This window comes from Sabethes cyaneus, chromosome 2 (genome assembly GCF_943734655.1).
Source record: "Sabethes cyaneus chromosome 2, idSabCyanKW18_F2, whole genome shotgun sequence".
In the NCBI taxonomy this organism is placed as follows: Eukaryota; Metazoa; Arthropoda; class Insecta; order Diptera; family Culicidae; genus Sabethes; species Sabethes cyaneus.
In genome coordinates, this window is record NC_071354.1 from 154211084 (window position 1) to 154228614 (window position 17531).

Below are 17531 nucleotides of genomic sequence, written 5' to 3' on the forward strand. Positions count from 1 at the left end.
TAAAGCAGAGGGCTAAGATTTTAGATGATAATGGACAGATTAAGACGATGAGAACGGTTCGCTACGTCACTGGCAATTTATCACACCGAAGCGATGCGCGGTAAATTCTAGCGATCTGCCGAACCGGTCTGTTATGGGGGGGGCGGTCTGGCTATTGCGAACAATAGCAAATGAGATCTAATCGTGAAATGAGCTATTCCTGTTCCGGATTCAGTGTCCCGTGGGGAGTTAAAAATGATTCCTAATTCGCAACGAAATGGTGCACAACAGTAAATAGTTATTTGCTCCCACTCGAGTTTTTCTTTTCGTTTGGTTACAAGAGTGCAGGAGCGGAAGGTATGGTGGTAGAATCAATTAGGTCGATGTGAGATGAATAACAAAATCTCGGATCTTGATATCCTTGCTAGTGTTCCTTTCCGAAGTAGTACTGTGCTGGGTGGCTGATATTCTCCAGAAGAGCACTTCTATCGCACAACCGGGACCCGAGTATCAATTGCCTGTAAGTGGAGAAGAAAAACAAACAGAGTTAGAGGAGTTGTTCCTAGTCGTGATAGCATTGTATGTGTGCTCGCGCGCCCTCGTATGTGTGTACCCGCCCTTCCGACACCGTGCACACTGGAAGGGGGCAAATTGATGGTACGAGCGAAAATGATTTTATTTGATGAGGTAAAGTGATATTTGCCGTTTGATCAGAGAGATTATTACGAGTGGTAATCTAATTAAAGTGAGCAGTTCTTTAATGGAATTTCACCCGTCCCGTCAGGAGGAAAAGGTTAAACGCAGCCGAGAATGATTTGGAAGACGAAAAAGGGGGTAAACTTTTCCCCACGTGAACGGTAATTGAATTTCGAGATTTCTGCGTAATGTATAGGCAGCTGAGCATGTCCTTTTGAATTTCTGTACGTCTGAAAATTTACCTAAATCTATTAGGAAAAAATTGGAGGATAAAACCCATATGATTGCGAAGTAAATTTTAATACAATTCACCATACAACATTTACTTTTAGCGAATTCGTTAAACAATACTACAAAAAAAAATACAAAAATGCTTAAAAGTTTTTGAAGGTATACATTTTAACGGAAGGGAAGATTAAAAAGTAATGAAAACACTTCTTGAAAAGATATGGTCAGTTGGTAACACGTTCAACAAAAGGAATGATGCTTGGAAAACCAACAAAAAAACCAGAAGTAGCTCGGAAGCATTTTTAGTGTGATGTGACGTTCGATGTTTTCGAAGTCTTTTTAGTATCAATAACCGTACTGGTCAAGCCATAAATCGTGCTTGTTCCGGAAGGCGAAGGGTAGTTATCCGTCTTGCTGCCATTTGAAACAGTTTTCAAGACCACAAGTGTTTCAACAAAAGAAGTATCTTTACTGGGAAAACAAGGTTAATCTTGATAGATGGTATTTTGTAGAGGAAAAGGGCACGCAAATTGGATCATAATAAGAATTCTTTTGTCTTACTCTATTCTTTTTTCCATTCTAGCACCTACGATATAACTTTTTACATGAAATGGTACCACAAAATATACGTGCACAAAATTTCTGGCCAGCCAGTCAGTGTGAGACAAAACTATTTTTATACCTGTCATGCAAATTACCAGATGAACATTTTCTTTAATGAAATTGATTTTTGGTGAACAGTTTTATGTTGATTATCGTGTAGCTCCCATCTTAGAGAGATATATTTTCTCGATATATTAAAACATAAAACCAGGGATGGTTCGATCACTTAGACTCAATTTTGATTCATTTGACACTACCGTCTCAGCCGAGCAAAAATTGACAAAGTTATGTATGAGACATTTGTAGAACTCGTTATTATTTACAATTTTGCTGAATAAAGTGTTGCTGTAACTTTTGTAGTTACGGAGCTACAATGCTAGTACCTCTTTAGTAACTAAATGAACGTTCATTTAGTTACTTATGAGGTACTAGCATTGTAGCACTGTAACTATAAAAGATACAGCAACCTTTTATTCAGCAAAATTGTAGATCTAGTTATTATCTACAAATGTCCCATACATCAATTTGTCAAATTTTGCTCGGTTAGGACGCTACTGTCAAATGAATCAAAATTGAGTCAAAGTGATCGAACCATCCCTGCATAAAACCAACATTCGCAAATATCATCCTGTATTATTTGAAACAGAAAAGCACAATCCTCCCAACCAGCACAGTTACTTAATAGTTGCCGAATAGATGATGTGCAACCTGTCACGAGCGAAGTCACCGGCAAACATCAGCATCGTGTCCTGTCCGGTAAACGGTGAGCTAGCTACACAAACGTCCGATAATCGGTGTTGGGATGTAACTTTTTCTCCGCCCGGGTATCTATCAACGAACCATGTCGACATGGCTTCAATCATGTACTCTGCTGTGACACCACCCGCCGCCAGCAGTTGACGGCCACCGCCGCGCCGCCGGCTAAGGGAGCTGGCCGCCGGCAGGCTTCTTGAGGATGACACAGCTCGTATTTGCTCGCTCTTCGTATTCATGACCGTTTGTAAAGGTGAAGAGTCCTTTTTGTACAACGACAACTTCGACGGAGCGGCAGCAAAAAAGGGCAAACTATCTGAAGCTCTATCTTGTAATTGCTGTGCACGGTTCACAGGTGAAAACTGGTGAAAGTTACGCAACGCAATAACTATCCAGCAGCCGTGTGTGTGACGATGGCTTCGGGAGATGAAAAGTTAACTCTCACGTTTCCAGAAGAAACATAAAGCGCTGTTTTTAGAAGGTAACGAGCGATGGCAACCTATAAAAGAGGATGATGAATGTATAAACTCAATTGTCAGAGTACGGAACGACGGAATGTCTACATTTAGACTTGAAACAAAAACAAGAGGAAAAACATTCGAAAGCGGTACTGAAATTTACAAACGAAAACCTCTAGCTAATTGTGCTAGTATGGCTTCTACGTGGTTATAAAAGGGATGAGTTATGTTGATTTAAATATTCATAAAATACGCAGATTGAAGCAAAACAAAAAATCAAAACACTACACTAGACTAGCCAATTATACGAGTTGAGTAAGGAAGAAATATTCAAAGTTACTGCTATTTTATTACGTTTCCAGCAGAAAATAATTCATTGTTTAAGTGCATGCTTGCCTGTTCTTGAAACAAATTCTTCTTCAGCTTGGATTTCTTCGATTTGTGTGTGACATTTAGCACACTCGAACTTCATCTTCTCATGAAAATAAAATTTTAATTGTAAGTTTTTCACATAGGATTACATCTTACGGGCAAGTGAGAGAGTCCTTTCAAAAATATATCTAAAAATGTGAACGCCTAAAATGTGATTTCCTAATCGAATTTCAATATTTTTGCACCAAACGATGGTAAATACTATACGCATCGACTCTCTTGATTATTGAATGCGCCTTACAAAAGTTGTCAAATGTTATGCCATGTCTTATTTTTGCAATTCTTGGAACATTTACTAAGAAAATGGGGTGTTTTATTGGCCAATCATCAGTTTATCAGGTGTTATATTCCGTCTTTTAAAATTTGACCTTCTGACAGACTTCACAGCCAGCTGTTAGAGTACAGGACAATTACGGTGCTAGTGCTAGGATCTTATTGACTCTGACAACCTCTCTCAGCTGCGAACCGAAGACACGACGACTGGACGCTGGACCAATGTCATACCTCGAGGCAATCTTGATCTTGATATGCAAACAAAATATGGAAAAATTATCTGTGCTAGTTGATTTATATCAGTATTCCCGCATTGTTTCATACACCACCGAAGACCCCTAGTAGTAACTACGAAATAGTCTCAAATCAATAAAATGTTCCACCGAGAAACACCAACCCGAAAAGAAACAATTAGTAATGTTGGTTATGCTAATCTGTGGGCTCAACGCGGCAACAAAGCTGGACTGCTCGAATAAGAGCTAACTAACTAACTACGCCGCATAGTTCGTGCACATGTAAATGTTTGTGCGGTCGCTTATCGCGTGGTCATACTCGATATGCGGTCGTACGCACCCGAACATTCTGTTCGGGGGTAAAGATATCTATCTACACAGCTAGGTGGGCTAATTACCACAATCAATCATTGGTTGAAGCCGCGCGATACTGTCCGATAACAGGGGAAAAAGTGCGTACGATAACAGATTTCCGTCGGTATCCATCGGTGTGAGAACAGCGCGATAGCAACACGATGACACTCTAACAACGGTCGGATCGGTCGGTCAATCGGCCGATGGTGTAATGCGGTTTTGTACAACATACTGCAAACACGATATTTTGGACGGCTGTAATGTATGTTTTGGTTTTGATGGTTGAGTGAATTCAAAATCCTCCCGTGCGTCCGTCCGTTCGGCGTCCACACTCTGCAAGGGGTTTTACTGATACCGCGCGCTGGCTGATACTACTATTGATAAGCGAAAATATCCTACTGGCTAATGACGAATGCCAAACGAGACTGCAGTTTAAAAATAATTGTCGTTTAGCGATAAAGCCATATGAATCAGGTTAACTTGAATTGGACGGGAAGAAATTCATTTAAAATATCTCATTAAAATCTCCTGGAATTTTTCATCCAATATATACTTCAAAGCATATATGCATCAGTAATTTTTTCAATATCTCTTTCACCCTTTAATACATTTCTACGAAAATATCATGAATAAAAGCATTGAAAATGTTAACAAACTACAGAGATAGACAGTAGCGAAACAGGAGTGGCAGGTACAAAGTGTACCGTACTAGTTTGGTGTATGATTTTCCTAGCTTCGGTGGTCCTTTAATTTTTGTTTTTCTATATGAATTCTATAAGTTCCTCCACTATTTCATATCGTTCCCTATCTAACTCAACGATCCTTGCCAGCAACCATGTGCTTTTTTGGCGATGTTAATAGAAAGTCCCAATCTCGCTGCTTTAAATGAAAAAGCCTCTTCCACTGCTCTACGGTTGATTCCGATGATATAAACGTCATCCGAAAAACCAAGAAGCATGTGAGATTTCGTGATGATAGTTCCGTTCCTTTCCACGTTCGCCCTCTGTATTGCACCTCCCAACGTAATGTTGAATAGCAGGCCAGAGAGTGCATCCGCTTGCTTCAGTCCATCCAAAGTCATGAAAGCGGTGGATCTCTCCCGATATTCTGATGCATGATTTTGACCCATCCAAGGTCACACGATTCAGGTTAGCTAGTTTCATCGGAAAGCCATGTTCTAACATTATCTGCCACAGCTCATTTCGTTTGACTGAATCGTACCCCGCTTCAATTCTGAAAATTGTACTCCCGGAACTTGTCTAGCATATGACGCATCTGATCCATCGTGGAGCGACCCTCACGAAAACCAGCTTGATACTCGCCGACGAAGGACTCTACCTAACACTGATTCTAACACTGATCCACTGTGGATTGTTTCGTACTGTCGCTCGCTTCCCGTTTTTAGAAGTTCAGCCGGGATACGATCCTTCTCAGCAACCTTACCGCTTTTCAGCTCACTGATCAGCTGAGAATATTTTAAGAGAAAATAGTCGTATCGTTGTACTTATTTTACGCCGTCGTATTGATTAGCCCACCTCACATCCATACACATCTTTTGCAGCATTTACGAATAGATAGCTTTCAATAATAAATTAATGGATTATGGAATGGAGATTCTCTTGCATCTGACTTTCTTTTCCCCTTCTTTTGGGTACTCATACCGCTGCGTCCAGTATTTTAAACTATTGTGGTATGCCCCGTTTATTTCCTTCAACAGAAGGCTATAAACTTAACTAACACTTATTGAGAAAGGGATGGTAGCTGGAGCGAGACAGTTGCCAATCAGGGATGACTTGAGTCTAGTAGAAACAGCAGTCTGCGTCCTATTAGTGCTTCACAATTGCAAAGCAAGTATTCTGAGGTTAAATATCATGTTGTACGAAACCGAAATTCTGAAGATATTTACTCGGACAATATCCTGTCACAAGATCGGTTTGCGTGCTGAGATCTTAGCAACTTTTGAGTAACCTTAATACCCAGAGTTATAAACTTTTTCGATTGTTTGAGCGATTATACGGCCATCTAATTGGCCATGACTGTTCGGTTTTCCCATTGTTTCAGCTCATCCTTCAGAACACAGTCAGAGTTTCGGCAGAATGAATCTGGACTCATGTATGACGAGTTGGAGCCATATCCTCGTCTCTCGACTCACTACGAGTCGGCGTGTTGAGGATAGACGAGGAGCAGAACTGATTTTCTGCTAGAGCATCATTTAGGTCCTGTTCCTCCCTTTCTCTCATCTCCGCCCCTTCGTTTCTTTGTTTTCCGGCAGAGAGAGGTTGCTCGGTAAGAAATGGTCTACTGCATCAGTTACCGGCTTAATGCAACAAGAGCAAATTACTGTGGAAGGCGCCCAGGTACTCCACAGACACCGTTGTGGCTGAGTACTTATAAAACCCCTTCCACCATTCATCCCTCGGCACGGTTCGCGACACACCTTGAATTAGGTGTTTATCCATCCAGGTCATTACGTAACAGCCATGGATAACAGCTATTAAAACCATCCTCTTTTAAGGAGCTTTGGCCCCTTTGCCTCTGGTTCTCAGTAGCATCAGGTTCGTTCTAACATGCCTCTACAGAGATCCGTCATTTGCAGGCGGAGTTCATCTGACATCTGACTTTACTTCTGTCTATCCTATATCTGTCAATACGAGGTTCTTTACGTTACAACTTGATTGCTCTTACCACACCTTCTAGTGTGACACAGGATTTCCACAATCCGCAAAATTACATGGTCAATCGCTGACGCCACTTGTTGATACTGCTCTCCTCGATGCCTTCTCGAAAGCGACGGTACGTTGTCGTAAAACTATACCGTTCTCTTGCTAGGCTGTCGTTGCTTAACAATTAGTGACGCCACAGCAAAGGTGAAAGTCCGCGAGTTCTTCAGGAAAATACATTTTGATGCTGCCCTCGATTTCAGAAACGTCTTAGAGAGACCCGAGAAGTTTGTTTCGTTGTAGTTTTCCACACGCGTCAGACCATGCATGTGTTCTTTTAAAGTTCTATTTCTTAAATTTTATTAATTGGTGCCTGCGAATAGCTCTTTCTCTCCTCTTTCTGTCAGTATTTTTTGTTTTGTTTATGCTTGCCAAGTTTTGCTTAAAATGGCGTCAAAACAAGAAGCATCCCGCGAGCGCGTCGTACACTTCTACGAACTTCCACAGAAATCTCGGGAAAAAGTTTACGGTACAACATTTGAAAAGCGAATATGTTGCGACTTCGACTGTTTACCATATCCTAAGATGTCCAACAACTATTCGCAAGCAAAGTAGTGGAAGACCAGCCAAAATTATGGATGCAGAGTGACATCGTTCTCTTTCTCGTTTCTTCAACAACAAGCCCTCTGGTTTGGTTATCAATTAAGATGCACCAGACGATTGTTTGAAGAAAAATTTTATCCCGTTTCTACAAAAACATCATGCAAATGGACAATACGTGTTTTGGCCGGATAGAGCATCATCGCATTACGCCAAAAAACACAATCGTTCCTGAATACCCATTGGATCCCATTTTTATCTAAAATCATGACCCGTAAAATATGTCTCAGTGCACCCAATCGAAGATTTCTTCGGAATTCTGAGTTCCTTGAATCAAGAGATGCATTTGCAAAGTTGACATGACGGCCGTACAACGCTCCTGTTTCGACGTCAAAGGAAAGCTTCGCCGAACAGCCGATTACGGACCGTTTGCAAATGTACACAATTTTTTTTTCAACAATGGATAATGTATCTTTAATTTCGGTAAATCAGATCTTCTTCGTGTATCTTTGTCTTTTTTTTGACAGCTTGTGAAAAAAATTCCAAAATTTTACTTGTCACCCGTTAGATGGAAGTAAATCGAACACACCTTGAGGAAAGGAGCAAACGAGATCTGTAGGGAAGCACTTGGCTGGAATCCGCAAGGCCAGCTTAGAAGAGTTAGACATAGAGGCTAATGGCGACGCAGCTCAGCCAACGACAACCGAGCTCTAGTCCTGGCGACTAATTTCACCTTAATGCATAGAAATATCAGGTTTGTTAGCATCTCAACAAATCTCAATTTTTTTTCTTTATTTGATGATGTTTGTACACCTTGTTGCTAAGCTTAGAGATGGATACGTTTTGTTTTGTTTTCATTCATATCAAGAGCTGCTTCTCCATTGATTTCAAGTAACCGCATTGAGAGAATATTTGAGATCTCCGGTAACCCCCGACAATAATTCGAGTAAGGAGATCCAACGACGCATTCAAGCTGGAAATCGAACTTACTTTTCCCTCAGCAAGACGCTTCGATCTGGAGGCATACGCCGCCGCACAAAGCTGATGAGTCCAGTGTCTCTATAGTTCAAAAGTACAAGTACCAGCGAGCCACATGCCCTGGTGGGTGTTGTGGGTTCGAATCCGGTTATAATCTCAGATTATAGCTTTATTCGACCCAAGCACCTTCCAGCATTGGACAAAAGGTAGGAGTCACAACAACAACTTGTTAAGCGCTGCTACCAATAACCCCCCTAAACTTTCCCCTGTCCACTCCATTCAAAAATTCTTCAGTACTTCCCCCTACCGTCCCTTCATCAATTGTAGAACCACCGTTTCAAAAAATATTAAAGCTGACGATGTACAAAACGCTAATCAGACCGTTAGTGCTCTACGAACATGAGACAGTAACTTTGCTTACGGAAGACATACGTGTACTAGCCATATTTGAACGAAAGGTGTTGCAGACTATTTTTGACGGAGTACAAAAGGAAAGCGGAGAGTGGCGAAGGCGTATGAATCACGAGCTACAGGCACTGCTTGGAGGGATTCCCATAGTACACCTGGCGAAAGTTGGGAGACTACGGTGGGCCGGCCACGTCGAAGGATGCCGGACGACTGTGCAGTGAAATCGTTCTCTTCAAGAACCCCACCAGCACCAAGAATAGAGGTGCCCAATGTGCTAGATGGCTCGACCAGGTTGAAACCGACTTTTGTGTGTCGAAACGTGCAACGAATTTGCGAGGAGTAGCCCAGGACCGAGTACAATGGAGAGTAATTTTTGATACGGTAAGAGTCACCCCGGTTCGCGGCTGCTAACCCGAGCAAAGTTTTAGAGCAAATTGAAAACAAAATTTAATATCTTGATGTAAGGGATTTTGAATACTCGGTGTGAGTTCATTTTGGTCGACTTAGCGGTTAAAATATCAAAATTGATATCAAAAATTCCACGCCGTGAAATTAAATTGAATACTACTTTTGCTATCAAAAATATCAAACGGAATTCTAATCTTGTTGTTGCACAATATTAATAGGAAAGCAGAGATAGTTGTCATTTTACTATCATATGATCATCATTTTGCTATCATCATATAATTTGAAACACCCATTTTACTAGAAAAAAAATTATGTGAAAATCGATTACTTTAAATATTGAAGGTTTATTTACATCATAAATAAAATTTGTCAACACATTTTCTTTCAATAAAAATGAAAGCAAAATGATAGCAAAGTCTGATACATCATAAGTACCATTTTGAGTTGGCAACAAAACATGTTTGCTAGTTGATATCAACAGCAGAATATGTAATAATTTTGATATATTTTTGTTGTGAATCCTTGCTCGGGAAAGCAAGCACAGCAAGCATTGAGAGAAAAGAATGAATTTTTGACACTCAGAGAAATCTTTACCTATCTGTACTTTATGACAAAAATCTGTAATCTCTATCGTACAAAATTTGTACCAAAACAATCTGTACCTTTCCTGATAAATCTGTAACGACCATACACTTTGTTTTAGCAACAACCCACTTAAGTTTTTTCCACTTCATCCACTCTGAGATGCTATTCAATTCATTGTTCACCACATCCAAAAACTTACCGCAGCTGTTCGCAATTAGAAACTCCAAAATTCCCTTTATATCATTCATATTCAAATTAAACAACAAGGGTCCAAGCACACTACCCTGGGGAACACCAATGATAGTGTGTCTTTATGAACGACATATTTGTCTACATAGTTTTCAGCAAAAGCTGCGTGTTTAGTCAAGTTGATCAAACTCAATTCATTCATTGTACAAATTGCTATTTTTATTTTCCTGGATGTTATGCATGGAATTTAGGAGTCATCTCCACGTTTCTCGGTCTTCGGTTACCCGCTGCTCTAGCATCCTCGTCAAAAGCGCTTATCCAACGGGTACAGAGTCTGCCTCGGGTGTTAATTATACGCATGCAATTAGCACAAATCATTCTGTGGTATTGCCGCCGTCGAGAACTTGTATCGATTATTTTGACATCGCCTTAATTATTAATTATTTTCCAATTTTCAACATGTTGGCACATCATGTTATCTATATTGTCGAAACTTTGAAATTAGGTAGCCAGTAACAAGTTCTTTGTCGTAGGGTTACGAGTCCTCTTCGTCATACGTAAACACGATCCAGACTTTATTGCGTGATACTCAAAACTGGTATAAAAACCAAGAGGATTTTGTAATTCGCTTCAAAATAGGTTATAATTCTGGTTTCTTGTCGATATGTCTGGGAAGTAGACGAAGACCCGCCGTAGACGAACCCATCCAACACCCTATTTCGTCGAAAAAATGCCAAGTTCTCAATGCAAGAAACTGTGCACTTCCCTGTTCCTACAAACGCATTCTGTCATCCGATATGTTGCAGTTCCATTCAGATCCGAACCGGGTAAGCGAAACTATGTATGCAGCCTTAATCTGGAACGGCTTACATCACTACGGCTGAATTACCCTTCGATGGCCGTTGTTGCGTGGAGTACCTACTGCTGAAGCTTTCTGATTTTTTCCAGGGCGGATTTTCTTCTTTGAATCAGTTTCAATTACACTTGTCATACGGTAACCAACCGACGAACGGTTTCGGTTGAATACCTTGCCGGTCGTGTGCCATCTTATTCCATGTCACGTCGCTAGCACGCCGAGACCACAACGATTGGTTACAAGCTGACACATCAACAAGGCACCTGTCCGGAACCATCAGACGCTGCGGATGGCTAGCAAACACCCGGCTAGCTTACGCCATGAATGAAAGGTATCGATCTTACACACTTTTGCCAGAGCCCCGCAGAGCATTCCCTCCAATGATAAATGTGTCACATCCGTTCAACTGTAAAGCTTTGAAGGTTGGTACACTCATAGAAACAGGAATCGGAGTCGCATTTTTGTATGATGCTGATGCTGCTGATGCCAGTAGCGTAACTGGAACTTGGAGAATGTAAACCGAGAGAGACACTGATAGTAGAAGCTTATCGTTAAGCTTGGTTCCTACACATAGGCGACAGCCAATGGGCACAACACACAGTTACAGCGGCACAATCCTATCCTACAAAACCTGCTTTCCTAAACCCGTACTTCCAACGGCAGGAATCACCATTTACAGACTAGGTGGAGAGGACCTAGATTTGCAGCATCCCAGTCGGATCCCATTCTGGCCACAATTGGCACAGAAGCATTTTTCTCTTCTCCATCGGTGTTCGCTTTGTCTTTTGCACATTCACACAATTCGTGGGGAGAAAAAAAGAGAACATGTTTAATACGTCGAACGCAAGTTCATGTAACGGTATTAACCAGCTTCTGCACGACGAGCAAATGTGACGATTTTGCTGCTGCTCATCGGTCCGGTCGGTCGAGACTCGATTCGATGTGGAATCGGTCACTAATTGTGGTCATTCTCCTTATTGCTTGCGAAGGGGCGCGGAAACGCGTAAACACAGGTGGCATCCGGTCGATCGGCCCATCATCATAACCGATGCAATTGTCCGGCTGGAAGTGCGTAAACATGGTCGGACAGATGATAGGTACTACCCGGTGCCGTTTTGTTCGAATTAAAATTTATTCCTTCTCGTTTCAGCTTGAGGGACGCATTGTTATGGGAGCCCAGTAAAAATTAACCTCGAATTATTATCGATTTTAATGATCGTGAAAGAGGCATTGTTCAAGGGAAATCGAAATGAGCTTCCTGACTATTCGTTGTGAGCTTTTGCAAATCTCTACTTCAATTATTTAAAAGCAAAATTACTAAAAATTAAATTATATCAAATTAATCATTTTTAAATACGATTTTAATAGTGGCCTAAACAAAAATCCCAAATTTATAATTAGATCTAATCGCGATCATTGGAAACAATTAGCTCGCAGCCCCCTAAACGTTTAATTTCAACCTTCCAACGAAAGTATATTCCGTTCATGAGCAACGATAATTCGAAAAAGAAATGCCCTCTAATTAGGAAAATTGAATAAAGACGTGCAACCGTACCGGGGGAGAATGAAGCCAAAAAAAAGAACCCGAGTGGGCAGTCCAGAATTCGAACGCCAAGGCCGCAGCAAACAAGCAGATTAGTTTACATTTCGGCCGGTAGGTATGCTGTTTATAGCTTTTTACCATCCAAGCATCGGAGCCGTTTCCTGGCAGCAATCGAAAGCAAAATTTGCACCCGGGGTGCCCCCCTTCTCGACCATGATGCTGATGATGATGATGATGACGACGAAACCGACAACGCGGCCGAATCTTTTGTTTACTATTTTTATGTTTCTCACACCATCATGACCATTCCACTCAATTGCACTCAGTGTGTGATTGCTTTTATGATACGCAATTAATCGATACTCTGCTTGTGTGAGAAAAGCTAATCGGAGAAGCAAAAGTTACGTATGATTACAAATTGCCGATTTGGCTCGTGTTTCATTTCGTTTCGTTGTTCTCTCCCGTCTTTCTCGTCTTGTTTTTCTTTTCTTTTTTATTCCTCAATCGGATCTGGGAAGCTCTAGCAACTACATGCTGAACAGAAATTCAATTAACAAACGAAAACAAACGTGCTTTGCCAGGCGAGGCAATGCGAGCGAACAAAGCCGATCACCCACACCGAAGCATAAATCGATTGTGAGCGACATTTGATCGGCTATTCTAATCATTTCACGCTTCTGCCCTGTGAGATTTTCAGAAAGGTACCGCCATCCAGCTGCCAAAAAATTGATGTACAACAACAACAAACAACCGGCCAGTAGCTGTCAAAATCACTGATACAAGACACTCAGGGATGCCACATATAATTCTGTGTTTTTTGTTGAAAAAATCTGACAATCTGTACGGCGAGGAAAAATATCTGTGCAAAAATCTGTCCAATGCAAAACAATGAGAGTGAAAGAGATAGAGAGTCATTTTGCTGACTATTCCCGTCTCTTTCACTCTCATGTAAAAGCTCAAAAATCTGTTTAATCTGCGTAATTTGGCGAAAATCTGTATTCTGTGCATACAGATTCTGTACAGGCGATTTCTTTCAAATATCTGTTAAACACAGAATAATCTGTGCATGTGGCAACCCTGAAGACACTCGTGTTTCAAGCGCCACTTACGACGGCAGCGATGGCAGCGATTGATAAAAAGGAAGCGGCGGCGCGGCGTACCAAAACCAGTGCACTATCCACCCACACTCACACATGGCCGATGGCCGCGCTCAAGGGGCATACAAATACTTCAACGGAAACAAATCGTAGTACATCGATAAACGTTTCACACGGCAGCAAACAAAAGCAACGGTCAATGGTTGCCAAATTGCGGGGACAAGTCTAGTTTGTGGAAAATTAAAATAAGCTCAATTCTAAAAAATCATAACAAAAAAGTCGATAACAACGATTTTGTAACTATCAGAAAATGGCTTTCGTAAAATATCTACACATCAATACACATTTATGCTAATAGTTAATACTGAACGTACAAACTTAAAAAATCCATTCAACCACCGATAAATTGATATTTTTTCAAACCATGCACGATTGTCTAACTTGCTCTTGCAGCACGAAATGGAGCAAACTATTCAATATTTTCTACATTGTGCAGTGCAGTGCACTCGAAAAGGAAATGGGACATATGTTTGTTCTGTACTTATTCATCAGCAGCTCTCTGCATCAATATAAACCGGCCAGTAAAATTTTAGTGCATCTTTGCACCATTTCATAATGGTTGCTAAAAGGGCACGCTAAACATAAATCGAACATCATCTGAAACGTTGATTCAAGTCGAATCCTTCATTTAAAATAGTTTTAATGTTTGATCTCTTAGCTATTGGGCCGAGACCGATCCGATTACGAAACAGAAAGCTTTTCAATAAATGCAACCGCAATAATTTATTACTGTCTTGGTAATAAATTATTGACTTGGTTCAATGACAAGTTTGTTACCGCTTCTTCGCGCAAAAATATAAATGATACTAAAAGTATGGAAGACCCACAATAGCAATAGGTCATTGCTTCAGAAGGTTTACAATGCTTTTGATGCCTACATGGTCTTTTCATCGAAGACTTTGGATGCAGGTTCATACTGTAATAGTACTGCACTGATTGCACACTTTTCTCCACAGTTTCTATCACAATCACGATATCCATATAACAATAAACTATACCATTTTTCAGCTCTTATAGAGCAATGTTGGTCTTTGACTGCATTTTGAATAAAAATATTTACATTGTGCTAATTATAGAGACAAATAGATTAGTATAGGGGAATGTAGTCAACAATGAAACAACAAGAACTGTGAGACAACGGGAATAGCTTCTCCATAAAGCATTCATGATTCATGACATTTGCCTGGATTGAGTGAAGTGAAGAAAGTGAACAGTGAGACAAAATGACAACTTCACATTTGTGTGTGTAAAACTAATTTAGCCAGGATTCGCCTAAACCAATATTAACCAAACAAAAGTGTTTGATTGCTGTTAGAGTCAATAGGATCGTAGTAACTGGCCCTGCAACTGTCCTGTACTCTAACAGCTGATTGCGAAATCTGTCGTATAAAAACCAGAAGGTCAAGTTTCGATAACGGAATGTAGCACCTAGGCATTGCTTTGCTTTTACTTTTAAGGTTACAGTACATTCCAAAAGCAGTTTTTCGACGGCGTTACGGTTACACCATTAAAATTATGTTAATCATATCCTACACTTCAAATACATGTATAGAAAATCACTCGTTTTTGTTAACTGTTTTTATGGTTACTTGAAAAATAATCATAATTAATACCAGTCTTCCAATAAATGGGAAGATAATTATATTGATGGTTAGAATATGGTTCCAATTAATGCGGGATATAAAACACGTCACGCAGAATTATGTTTGTGTGACAGTGTCACCATTTATTTGTATTTTTTATCGTTGCTTGCTCTCGATGATTTGGTAATCTGCAATTTATTTATTTTAGTACAGATGCTGTGGAAATTTCCGATATATATCCCTGATATCCAGCCCGGTATCACAAATATACTCGCACATATGATTTGACAGTACCCCATACTGATGGGCCCCTCGATGCTGGGCCCCAAACAACAATGGCCGCTCCATAGAACTTATATGAAGTAGTTGTTGTTTTTCATTACCTATACTTTACACTTGTTAGTGCATTCTTGTCGGATTTCTATCAAGTGATTTCCCGCCCAATGTTGTTGACGTTTAGATTTCAACCTCGAAAAACTGGCGATGTGCCGGGGGTCGCTGATATAAAATTTACAAATGAAATTTCTCTTATTGCACTTATTGCATAGTTATTGCCCGTTTCTATGGTAACAAAACGCGCTGCTCACTTTTTTGATAGCTAGAAATCGTCGCAGAAAGAATCTGCTTAGCTGAATGTAATTTATAAGTAAATATTATGCTTGTCTAGCACGTAAGCTATTGATTTACTTGACAAAATAAACGATATTTGCCCCCGCGATGATTCTTGCGACGCTTTCCTCCGCGACGGTTATAATTCATCGCGTACAAAAGGGTGGGAAATTGATAACATCATTATTAAAACATACCTGATGCAGTTCTTTCGTGTCTCTTCAGATTCAAAGACTAATGTAAACTGCATTTCTGGCATAAGTATGTTTATAAGAATATGTGACTGCCATTATTTAAGTGAATGTTTAAAAGAGAAGAGCGAAATGTTCAGATTCAATTCTTCATTTAATGCAATGGTGGCTTTGAAAATACGGGGACGGGTTCATACGTACAACGCCTGCAACCTTTGAGACATAGAAATTTCTTTTAAAAATCACTTGTGTGCATCATAACGGTTGAAATGGTAATGAATTATCCTCCTACCACAGGGGTGAGGGATCTCAAAGCATCATAATTTATGCCTCCAAAAAACCCCACACACCAAATTTGGTGCCATTTGCTTGATTAGTTCTAGAGTTATGATGAAATTTGTATTTCATTTGTATGGGAGCTCCCCTTCTTAGAAGAAGGGGTCTCAGTACACCATAGAAAAACATCTTACCTCCAAAAACCCCCACAAGCCAATTTTGGTTCCTTTTGCTCGAATAGTTCTCGAGTTATGAGGAAATTTGAATATTAGTTGTATGGAGGCTCCCCCCCCCCTCCTAAAAAGGGGCGGGGTCTAAATTTACCATAGAAAAAATTCTTGTCTTCTGAAACCCCCACATTCCAAATTTGGTTCCATTTGCTTGATGAGTTCTAGAGTTTTGAGGAAATTTGTTTCATTTGTATAGGAGCCCCCCCCCCCCCCCTCTTACGCCCCCCTTAATTATTTTTGCTCTCTTATCCCTCTAAAAAATTGCTGGTCATTTTATCTAGCCAACGATATATAAATTGTTCAGTTTCGTTCAGTAGTTTAGTAGTTATTAGCATTTGAAATCTTTCATTCAAACGTTACACTTCTTTTTTCGTTTTCACAAAGTGCTACCCAGTCCCGGTATAGTACACAAAGACGTAGTCCTACGTCCAAATTATTATGTTAAGACGGCTTGCCTTTGCCGCAGGTTGAGAAATCCAAGCTTTGGCAGACCGATATTGCGGAGATTACACCTTTTTAGACTCCCACGCAAAAATCATTGGCGTGGTTATTTTCTGCGTGTCCCACACATGTTTGCAATTTAGTAATTTGAACCATCAGTTTTTCGTTGCCTCCCCCCTGCACCCCTCCTTGCATGATGAGCATATTTTCAATGTATTTGGTAAGTTTAGGATAACTATAATTAAAATATGTGTTTTGCTGCAAGGTGCAATAATTTTTCTGCAGCGTTTTAATTATTTTCATGATTGAAAGTTACTATATAAGTAAGTTAAAGTTGTTTGTAAAATGTTTTGCACCTTACTGCCTTATACTGAATGTTGACGATCAAATAAATATTAGCATCACTACGGATCCTTTCTGCTTTATCTTGTCCATCTTTTTCGAAAGCAATTAATCTAAATGTAATGCTTGATTATTGAAACTGTGTAAAGGAATGCAAGTAACTAACTGACACAAAGCAGCAAATGAAACGTTCAAAACTAACTATTCTCGGATAAGGGAGTCACTAATTTTCCTCGCTTTAAGAATTGCTGCGTCGCGACACATGCACAAATATCCCTCCAGCCCTGTTTTCGTGGAAGACGACAGTTCCGAACAAATTGGATACAATCTGGCAAAAGGGAAGAATGACCGCTCACTTTTCTATGACGTTTCACTTTCAGGCTATCAATTTGGATTAGACTCAATGTTCAAAGATGAATTCGGTTGAAGAAAAGGGGTGGTTCTATACTTTAACAAAATGCTTTAC

The 17531-nt window shown here is 40.2% G+C and overlaps 1 protein-coding gene across 7 annotated transcripts in view; it reads right to left on the minus strand.

Annotated features, from left to right (window-relative positions):
- LOC128738316 (poly(rC)-binding protein 3) overlaps nt 1–17531 on the minus strand; it is a 286215-nt gene that overhangs the window by 263783 nt on the left and 4901 nt on the right. The gene's annotated exons all lie outside the window — the stretch shown is intronic.